Source organism: Balaenoptera musculus, chromosome 11, assembly GCF_009873245.2.
Source record: "Balaenoptera musculus isolate JJ_BM4_2016_0621 chromosome 11, mBalMus1.pri.v3, whole genome shotgun sequence".
Lineage (NCBI taxonomy): Eukaryota > Metazoa > Chordata > Mammalia > Artiodactyla > Balaenopteridae > Balaenoptera > Balaenoptera musculus.
Window position 1 is genome coordinate 67,188,748 of NC_045795.1, and position 10,704 is coordinate 67,199,451.

At 38.8% G+C, this 10,704-nt stretch overlaps 1 pseudogene; it reads left to right on the forward strand.

Annotated features, from left to right (window-relative positions):
- The first annotated feature begins 9,813 nt into the window (after nucleotides 1-9,813).
- LOC118903754 lies at nucleotides 9,814-10,394 on the forward strand (annotated as a pseudogene).
- The last annotated feature ends 310 nt before the right edge of the window (nucleotides 10,395-10,704 follow it).

Sequence of the window (10,704 nt, forward strand, 5' to 3'; positions counted from 1 at the left end):
TGCCTTAATCATCACAGGTCCAGATTCCAGATCCAAGGTCCAAGTACCGGGCATCTGGGGACCACCCCTATAACGTAGAGCCCACCTGAATTACTCAAACTAGCCAATCCTGAACTGTTTACCCTGCCCAACCTTGTCTTTCCTGCTTCAAGAAAGACCATGGCAAAGGTTCTTTTCTCACCCCTGTCTTCTGCCACTTGCCCAGTACCTGATGCTTGTCCTCTGACCCTGTGTGACATGAGGTGGTGACCTCTTCTCCAGCATCTGTAAGTACAGTAAACCTTGTTTCCTGTGCCTCTCCTATTCTCATGTGGCCTCACCTGACTGACCATCACGTCGCACAAATAAGTGAAATCCACATAACCATTTTTATATTAACCACATAATATTCAGTGGCATTTAGTACGTTCAGAGTGTTAAGCAACCACTATTATGTATATCAATTTCTAAAATATTTTTATTGTCCTAAAAGAAAACCCCATACCCAAAAAGCAATCACTCCCCAGTACCTGCTCCTCCAGCCACTGGCAGCCACCAATCTGCATTCTGTCTCCATAGATTTACCTAGTGTGGAATCATGCGATATTTTGTGTCTGGTTTCTTTCACTTAACATGATGTTTTCAAGGTTCATCCACGTTGTAGCCATGCATCAGTACTTCATTACTTTTTATAGTAAAGTATATATCCATTGTATGGATACGCTACATTTTGTTTATCCACTCTTGATAGGTATTTGGACTGTCTGCACCTTTTGGCTGTTGTGAATAATGCCACTATAAATACTTAGTAGCTACCGCATTTTACATCCCATCAGCAATATACAAGTGTTCCAATATTTCTATATCCTTGCCAACTCTTGTTATTTTCCTTTTCAAGAAAATTCTAGCCATCCTAGTGAGTGTGAAGTTGTGTCTCATTGTGTTTTCTTTTGCATTTCTCTTATGATGAGTGATGTTGGGCATCTCAATGTGCTTGTTGGTCATTTGTGTATCTTCTCTAGAAGAAAATTCTATTCAAGTTTTTTTTTTTTTTTTTATTCACACACACACACACTGTATTTTATTTTTACAAGACATAAATAGACTGACACCAAGCATTGTACATGGATGACCACAACAAAAGCAACAATGATTGCAATTACCAAACATGAAACACACTCATACTATGTCATAATATTGACATTCAGTCCAGTAATCCTCCACTGTAACAGCTCCTTTACTTTGCAGTGAAAATTGATTTGTATATTCTTTGCCTCTGAGTCCTTGTGGGATTTTTTTTTTTTTTAATTCAGACAGAAAGTCACAAAAATTATACTCATCCTCATCAGTTCACTCAGTCCCATGTAATTAATTTTTTTTTCATCTTGATCTTTTGTTAGCACTTTTATGAGATCATCAGTTTTTCATTAGAGTTCTGAAAATGCTTATTCATTCAGTTCAGCAGTACAGTCAGTTACCAGAAACCTGTACTTGTCAGAGTCTTTTCCATGAATTTCTTGAAGATGAAACCCTTTTATAGGAACATATTTGCAAAATCATCAGAGTACACCCAGAACTGTCTGTAAATGACAAAAGACTTAAAAATGACCACGGTTAAAGATTTGATGAAAGTTCATAATAATGCAGTTGACAAGAAAATTAGTTATTTCTGAGATATACATTTTAAAGTAATAACTAGGATTATTACTTATAACATTATACCAGAACATATAAGATTTTTAGAAATTTCATGTAATGTCTGAAACATTTATATTAACATATTTCCATACAAATACAAATATAAGATTTTTAGAAATTTCATGTAATGTCTGAAACATTTATATTAACATATTTCCATACATATTTCCATACAAATACAAATATAAGATTTTTAGAAATTTCATGTAATGTCTGAAACATTTATATTAACATATTTCCATACAAATAACCCAATGAAAGTTTAGTATTAGTTGTTTTGTTTGTTTTTTTATACTGCAGGTTCTTATTAGGCATCAGTTTCATACACATCAGTGTATACATGTCAATCCCAATTGCCCAATCCAGCACACCACCATCCCCACCTCACCGCAGTTTTCCCCCCTTGGTGTCCATATGACCATTCTCTACATTTGTGTCTCAACTTCTGCCCTGCAAACTGGCTCATCTGTACCATTTTTTCTAGGTTCCGCATACATGCATTAATATACGATATTTGTTTTTCTCTTTCTGACTTACTTCACTCTGTATGACAGTCTCTAGATCCATCCATGTCTCAACAAATGACTCAATTTCGTTCCTTTTTATGGCTGAGTAATATTCCATTGTATATATGTACCACAACTTCTTTATCCATTCGTCTGTTGATGGGCATTTAGGTTGCTTCCATGACCTGGCTATTGTAAATAGTGCTGCAATGAACATTCGGGTGCATGTGTCTTTTTGAATTACGGTTTTCTCTGGGTATATGCCCAGTAGTGGGATTGCTGGGTCATATGGTAATTCTATTTTTAGTTTTTTAAGGAACCTCCATACTGTTCTCCATAGTGGCTGTATCAATTTACATTCCCACCAACAGTGCAAGAGGGTTCCCTTTTCTCCACACCCTCTCCAGCATTTGTTGTTTGTAGATTTTCTGATGATGCCCATTCTAACAGGAGTGAGGTGATACCTCATTGTAGTTTTGATTTGCATTTCTCTAATAATTAGTGATGTTGAGCATCTTTTCATGTGCTTCGTGGCCATCTGTATGTCTTCTTTGGAGAAATGTCTATTTAGGTCTTCTGCCCATTTTTGGATTGGGGTGTTTGTTTCTTTGATATTGAGCTGAATGAGCTGTTTATATATTTTGGAGATTAATCCTTTGTCCGTTGATTCATTTGCAAATATTTTCTCCCATTCTGAGGGTTGTCTTTTCGTCTTGTTTATGGTTTCCTTTGCTGTGCAAAAGCTTTGAAGTTTCATTAGGTCCCATTTGTTTATTTTGTTTTTATTTCCATTACTCTAGGAGGTGGATCAAAAAAGATCTTGCTGTGATTTATGTCAAAGAGTGTTCTTCCTATGTTTTCCTCTAAGAGTTTTATAGTGTCCAGTCTTATATTTAGGTCTCTAATCCATTTTGAGTTTATTTTTGTGTATGGTGTTAGGGAGTATTCTAATTTCATTCTTTTACATGTAGCTGTCCAGTTTTCCCAGCACCACTTATTGAAGAGACTGTCTTTTCTCCATTGTATATCTTTGCCTCCTTTGTCATAGATTAGTTGACCATAGGTGCGTGGGTTAATCTCTGGGCTTTCTATCTTGTTCCATTGATCTATGGTTCTGTTTTTGTGCCAGTACCATACTGTCTTGATTACTGTAGCTTTGTAGTATAGTCTGAAGTCTGGGAGTCTGATTCCTCCAGCTCCATTTTTTTCCCTCAAGACTGCTTTGGCTATTCGGGGTCTTTTGTGTCTCCATACAAATTTTAAGATGATTTGTTCTAGCTCCGTAAAAAATGCCATTGGTAATTTGATAGGGATTGCATTGAATCTGTAGATTGCTTTGGGTAGTATACTCATTTTCACAATGTTGATTCTTCCAATCCAAGAACATGGTATATCTCTCCATCTGTTGGTATCATCTTTAATTTCTTTCATCAGTGTCTTATAGTTTTCTGCATACAGGTCTTTCGTCTCCCTAGGTAGGTTTATTCCTAGGTATTTTATTCTTTTGTTGCAATGGTAAATGGGAGTGTTTCCATAATTTCTCTTTCAGATTTTTCATCATTAGTGTATAGGAATGCAAGAGATTTCTGTGCATTAATTTTGTATCCTGCAACTTTACCATATTCATTAATCAGCTCTAGCAGTTTTCTGGTGGCAGTTTTAGGATTCTCTATGTATAGTATCATGTCATCCGCAAACAGTGACAGTTTTACTTCTTCTTTTCCAATTTGTATTCCTTTTATTTCTTTTTCTTCTCTGATTGCCGTGGCTAGGACTTCCAGAACTATGTTGAATAATAGTGGTGAGAGTGGACATCCTTGTCTCGTTCCTGATCTTAGAGGAAATGCTTTCAGTTTTTCACCATTGAGAATGATGTTTGCTGTGGGTTTGTCATATATGGCCTTTATTATGTTGAGGTAGGTTCCCTCTATGCCCACTTTCTGGAGAGTTTTTATCAGAAATGGGTGTTGAATTTTGTCAAAAGCTTTTTCTGCATCTATTGAGATGATCATATGGTTTTTATTCTTCAATTTGTTAATATGGTGTATCACATTGATTGATTTGCATATATTGAAGAATCCTTGCATCCCTGGGATAAATCCCACTTGATCGTGGTGTATGATCCTTTTAATGTGTTGCTGGATTCTGTTTGCTAGTATTTTGTTGAGGATTTTTGCATCTATATTCATCAGTGATATTGGTCTGTAATTTTCTTTTTTTGTAGTGTCTTTGTCTGGTTTTGGTATCAGGGTGATGGTGGCCTCATAGAATGAGTTTGGGAGTGTTCCTTCCTCTGCAATTTTTTGGAAGAGTTTGAGAAGGATGGGTGTTAGCTCTTCTCTAAATGTTTGATAGAATTCACCTGTGAAGCCATCTGGTCCTGGACTTTTGTTTGTTGGAAGATTTTTAATCACAGTTTCAATTTCATTACTTGTGATTGGTCTGTTCATATTTTCTGTTTCTTCCTGATTCAGTCTGGGAAGGTTATACCTTTCTAAGAATTTGTCCATTTCTTCCAGGTTGTCCATTTTATTGGCATAAAGTTGCTTGTAGTAGTCTCTTAGGATGCTTTGTATTTCTGTGGTGTCTGTTGTAACTTCTCCTTTTTCATTTCTGATTTTATTGATTTGAGTCCTCTCCCTCTTTTTCTTGATGAGTCTGGCTAATGGCTTATCAATTTTGTTTATCTTCTCAAAGAACCAACTTTTAGTTTTATTGATCTTTGCTATTGTTTTCTTTGTTTCTATTTCATTTATTTCTGCTCTGATCTTTATGATTTCTTTCCTTCTGCTAACTTTGGGTTTTGTTTGTTCTTCTTTCTCTAGTTTCTTTAGGTGTAAGGTTAGATTGTTTACTTGAGATTTTTCTTGTTTCTTTAGGTAGGCTTGTATAGCTATAAACTTCCCTCTTAGAACCGCTTTTGCTGCATCCCATAGGTTTTGGGTCGTCGTGTTTTCATTGTCATTTGTCTCTAGGTATTTTTTGATTTCCTCTTTGATTTCTTCAGTGATCTCTTGGTTATTTAGTAACGTATTGTTTAGCCTCCATGTGTTTGTCCTTTTTACGTTTTTTTCCCTGTAATTCATTTCTAATCTCATAGCGTTGTGGTCAGAAAAGATGCTTGATATGATTTCAATTTTCTTAAATTTACTGAGGCTTGATTTGTGACCCAAGATGTGATCTATCCTGGAGAATGTTCCGTGCGCACTTGAGAAGAACGTGTAATCTGCTGTTTTTGGATGGAATGTCCTATATATATCAATTAAATCTATCTGGTCTATTGTGTCATTTAAAGCTTCTGTTTCCTTATTTATTTTCATTTTGGATGATCTGTCCATTGGTGTAAGTGAGGTGTTAAAGTCCCCCACTATTATTGTGTTACTGTCGATTTCCTCTTTTATAGCTGTTAGCAGTTGCCTTATGTATTGAGGTGCTCCTATGTTGGGTGCATATATATTTATAATTGTTATATCTTCTTCTTGGATTGATCCCTGGATCATTATGTAGTGTCCTTCCTTGTCTCTTGTAACATTCTTTATTTTAAAGTCTATTTTATCTGATATGAGTATAGCTACTCCAGCTTTCTTTTGATTTCCATTTGCATGGAATATCTTTTTCCATCCCCTCACTTTCAGTCTGTATGTGTCCCTAGGTCTAAAGTGGGTCTCTTGTAGACAGCATATATATGGGTCTTGTTTTTGTATCCATTCAGCCAGTCTATGTCTTTTGGTTGGGGCATTTAATCCATTCACGTTTAAGGTAATTACCGATATGTATGTTCCTATGACCATTTTCTTAATTGTTTTGGGTTTGTCTTTGTAGGTCCTTTTCTTCTCTTGTGTTTCCCACTTAGAGAAGTTCCTTTAGCATTTGTTGTAGAGCTGGTTTGGTGGTGCTGAATTCTCTTAGCTTTTGCTTGTCTGCAAAGCTTTTGATTTCTCCATCAAATCTAAATGAGATCCTTGCCGGGTAGAGTAATCTTGGTTGTAGGTTCTTCCCTTTCATCACTTTAAGTATATCATGCCACTCCCTTCTGGCTTGCAGAGTTTCTGCTGAGAAATCAGCTGTTAACCTTATGGGAGTTCCCTTGTATGTTATTTGTCGTTTTTCCCTTGCTGCTTTCAATAATTTTTCTTTGTCTTTAATTTTTGCCACGTTGATTACTATGTGTCTCGGCGTGTTTCTCCTTGGGTTTATTCTGTATGGGACTCTCTGCGCTTCCTGGACTTGGGTGGCTATTTCCTTTCCCATGTTAGGGAAGTTTTCGACTATAATCTCTTCAAATATTTTCTCTGGTCCTTTCTCTCTCTCTTCTCCTTCTGGGACCCCTATAATGCGAATGTTGTTGCGTTTAATGTTGTCCCAGAGGTCTCTTAGGCTGTCTTCATTTCTTTTCATTCTTTTTTCTTTAGTCTGTTCCACAGCAGTGAATTCCACCATTCTGTCTTCCAGGTCACTTATCCGTTCTTCTGCCTCAGTTATTCTGCTATTGATTCCTTCTAGTGTAGTTTTCATTTCAGTTATTGTATTGGTGATCTCTGTTTGTTTGTTCTTTAATTCTTCTAGGTCTTTGTTAATCATTTCTTGCATCTTCTCAATCTTTGCCTCCATTCTTATTCCGAGGTCCTGGATCATCTTCACTATCATTATTCTGAATTCTTTTTCTGGAAGGTTGCCTATCTCCACTTCATTTAGTTGTTTTTCTGGGGGTTTTTCTTGTTCCTTCATCTGGTGCATAGCCCTCTGCCTTTTCATCTTCTCTATCTTTCTGTAACTGTCTATTCAAGTTTTGAAAAAAATTTTTAATTGGGTTGTGGTTGTCTTTTTGTTGTTTCAGTAAATATTTAGGTAATGAATGAATACACAGTTCTATCCAGGCCCTGGATTTGTGGCTTTACCATGACTCAAATCTTTCTCCCTAGAAACAACTGTCCCACCATCCCTGAATAAATGGTTCTCTCTTCAACCACCCCAAATCCCTCATACCCAAAAGACATGTCTTTCTCAGCCTCTTTGAATTTTTATTTCTCTCTGGCGGTGTTTCTGTGTGTGTGTGTGTGTGTGTGTGTGTGTGTGTGTGTGCGTGTGTGTGTGTCTGTGTGTGTGTGCGTGTGTGTGTGTCTGTGTGTGTGTGTGCTGGGTGGTGGAAGGAGGAGCTGTTATTGTGTCTCCATTCATCTGGGCATACTGTTCTCTAACTTTGTTGGTCTTCATTGCTGTCTCTGTGTCTCCCTCTCTGTCTGTCCTTCATAATCTTGTCTTTCACTGTAATTATAATTATCTCTTTATGTTCCCCAGTATCTTTCTCCCTCAGTCTCTGCCTTCCTCTATCAACTCTTATAATGTCATGTCTCCTTGTAGCTATTTCTCTAACTCACGGGATTTTCTGATCCGTAAATTGCTGGCAGAGATCATTTTCTTTAACCTGTCCATCCTCAGACACAGCTCTGCTCTTCTGAGCCCTGATTACCCTTCATCCCTAGAAGCTCCACAAGGATGGGTGGAGAATTCCCATGCAGGGCACCCACATGATTGCTCCTGGGTGATGGAGGCACCAGCCTAGGATGTACAACTACTTAGAGGAATGTTGGAATAATTTATGTATATGGCCACAGTGATTGGTTCAGGGATATGCACATGATGCAAGCCAAGCCACTGGGACTTAGTTCTGGTGCCGTGGTGGAACTACTAGGATTGATGACTGTAAGAATTATGAAACCAGAGCTGCTGGGGGACACCACATGGAAATAGCTTGCTGAGAATGGAGCCAACACAGAGGAAAGTAGAACCAAAAGATGGAAAGAGAGGGACTAAGTCCTAAGGATTCCTTTGGGCCTCTGGACCCAGCCATGCCTGAGGCTACCACCCACTATACTATGGGAATTCTTACCTTTGTGAGCCAATAAACCTCCATTCTCACTGAAGTTGGCTTGCTAATAAGACAGATAGCAAAGGAGTAGGAGATCTCTGCAAATTAAGAAACACTTAAAAGAGATTGAATTTTACGTAAGTTGCTTTTCCGGAATGGGTTTTCAAAAATTGGTTTTTGAGTTAGAAACTTGGCAGAAGGTATGCCTAGGAAATTCTTACAATAAACATGGGATTATCTCTCACTTAATGCACCCAGAAGATCAGAACATTCTTGTAATGCTGTGTAGTGTGGTAAAAAAGAGAAGTGCTGTGGAATAATGAATAAATCAGCTAATCATCTAGAATTAGAATGGCCTGAGTGTGAATCTAATCATGGATTGGTCACCTGTGAACCAATATGGCATTTTATCATTTGCCTAGTTTAACAAGTCAGCAGGAGGAAACCATGGGCAATCATCAGCCATTCATGAAACAACTGCATGAGGAGAATAGATGAACTAGTCAGGTCCTTCCCTTGCTCTCCAGTCCACTTATGCAAAGCATGTCTGTGGTAGCTTTCACTTCAAGATAACCTCTTAGCTCTGCCCCCTGAAGAAAGTGGTCAATCTTCTCATGAAGAGATCCTATCGTGGGTGTTGAACCTAAGAGGGAAATAGGGCAATGTTTTTCGAACTTTATCAGCGGTCCCAATGATGTGGAGAGTCTCATTAAAGCAGATTGCTGGGCCCCACTCACCATTTCTGTGTGTGTTTTTTTTTAATTAATTAATTTATTTTTGGCTGCATTGGGTCTTCGTTGCTGCGCATGGGCTTTCTCTAGTTGCGGTGAGCGGGGGCTACTCTTCATTGCGGTGCACGGGCTTCTCATTTTGGTGGCTTCTCTTGTTGTGGAGCACGGGCTCTAGGTGTGCGGGCTTCAGTAGTTGTGGCGCGCAGGCTCAGTAGTGTGGTGCACAGGCTTAGTTGCTCCATGGCATGTGGGATCTTCCCGGACCAGGGCTCGAACCCGTATCCCCCGCATTGGGAGGCGGATTCTCAACCACTGCGCCACCAGGGAAGCCCCCACTCACCATTTCTGATTCAGTATATCATGTTCCCAAGAATGAGTATTTCTAACAAGTTTCTAGATGATACTGTGGCATCTCTTCTAGGGAATACCACTATGTTAGAAAAATCTACAATTCTTCCCCTTCTGAGTGGGAAAAGGTCAGTTTCTGCCTCCTATGAGTCTTTCTCCTGTGTGTCTCCTTTACTACTCATACAAAACACTTAATTTTTGCCACTTTTGGAAAACCCTATTTCAATCCTTTCCCTTCTCAAGAAAAGGGGGTGTAAAGCTGGAAATTCCACACTCTAATTATATATTAGTCTTTTCAATGACCAGCCTTCATTGTTAGTCCATCCAGTAGCTCTGTCAGAGTCACCTCATTAGAACAAAGGACACGGCTATCATCCAGGAAATTATAAGAATTTCAGGAGCTCTGTGTCAGGATCCAGTTCAAAGACCAAATATTAGAACAAAAGATGCTCTTAGTGCTGTTATCACTTAAGGAAATACAAGGGTGCTTCCTGGGACTCTCTAGGCTTCCACCATTTCTCTGTGGTTCTTCCGGTTTCTCTACTTGCGCTATTCCTGCCTCTTCTCCTCTGCCTCTGGGATTTTACGAGCTCTCCTGAGACCTAGGCCTCTCCCTAGGCCTCCAAGTGTGGGGTGCGGTGAGGAACAAATGTTAGTTAGCCTCATTGGCAAGGTCAAGGCCATGTTCAGTTCCAGTGCGAAGATCATGAAGCCCAATTTTGAGAAGCTGGGAGTTCAAGTCTGGAATCTTCCAGGCCCTCATGGAGCTGGAGATGAACTCGGACCTCAAGGCCCAGCTATGAGAGCTGAACATCAAAATTGCCAAGGACATTGAAGTTAGTGGTGGTCAGAAAGCTATTAAAACCTTTGTTCTCATTCCTCAATTGAAATCTTTCCAGAAACTCCAGGTCCGGCTATTGTGTGAGTTGGAGAAGAAGTTCAGCAGGAGGCATGTTGTCTTTGTCACTCAGAGGAGAATTCTGCCTAAGCCAACTCGAAAAAGCCATACAAAAAATAAGCAAGCATCCCAGGAGCTGCACTCTGACAGCCGTGCATGATGTAATCCTGGAGGACTTGGTTTTCCCAAGTGAGACTGTGGGCAAGAGAATCCGCAAGAAACTGGATGGCAGCTGGCTCATAAAGGTTCATTTGGATAAAGCACAGCAGAATAATGTGGAATACAAAGTTGAAACATTTTCTGGTGTCTATAAGAAGTTCATGGGTAAGTATATTAATTTTGAATTCCCATAGTTTCAGTTGTAAACAAAAATGACTAAATAAAATGTTATTCACAATTAAAAAAAAAAAAGAAATTACAAGGTTTTCAGGAGCTCTGTGCCAGGGTCTAGGGGCAAAGACCAATATATATTTTCTATTTCTTCCAAGTCCGTAATATCTTGGTGTAAGAAATAATCAAAGGTGAAGGGGGCATGTCAGAAGAATGCAGAAGCCAGGCTGAAGGGCTCCCAGTGGCCAAATCTGGGTCAATTTGAGCACCAAAATTATGATGACAGCAGATTATAACCTATAGAATTAAATAGGAACCCATCAGTCACACCGATATAAATTAATA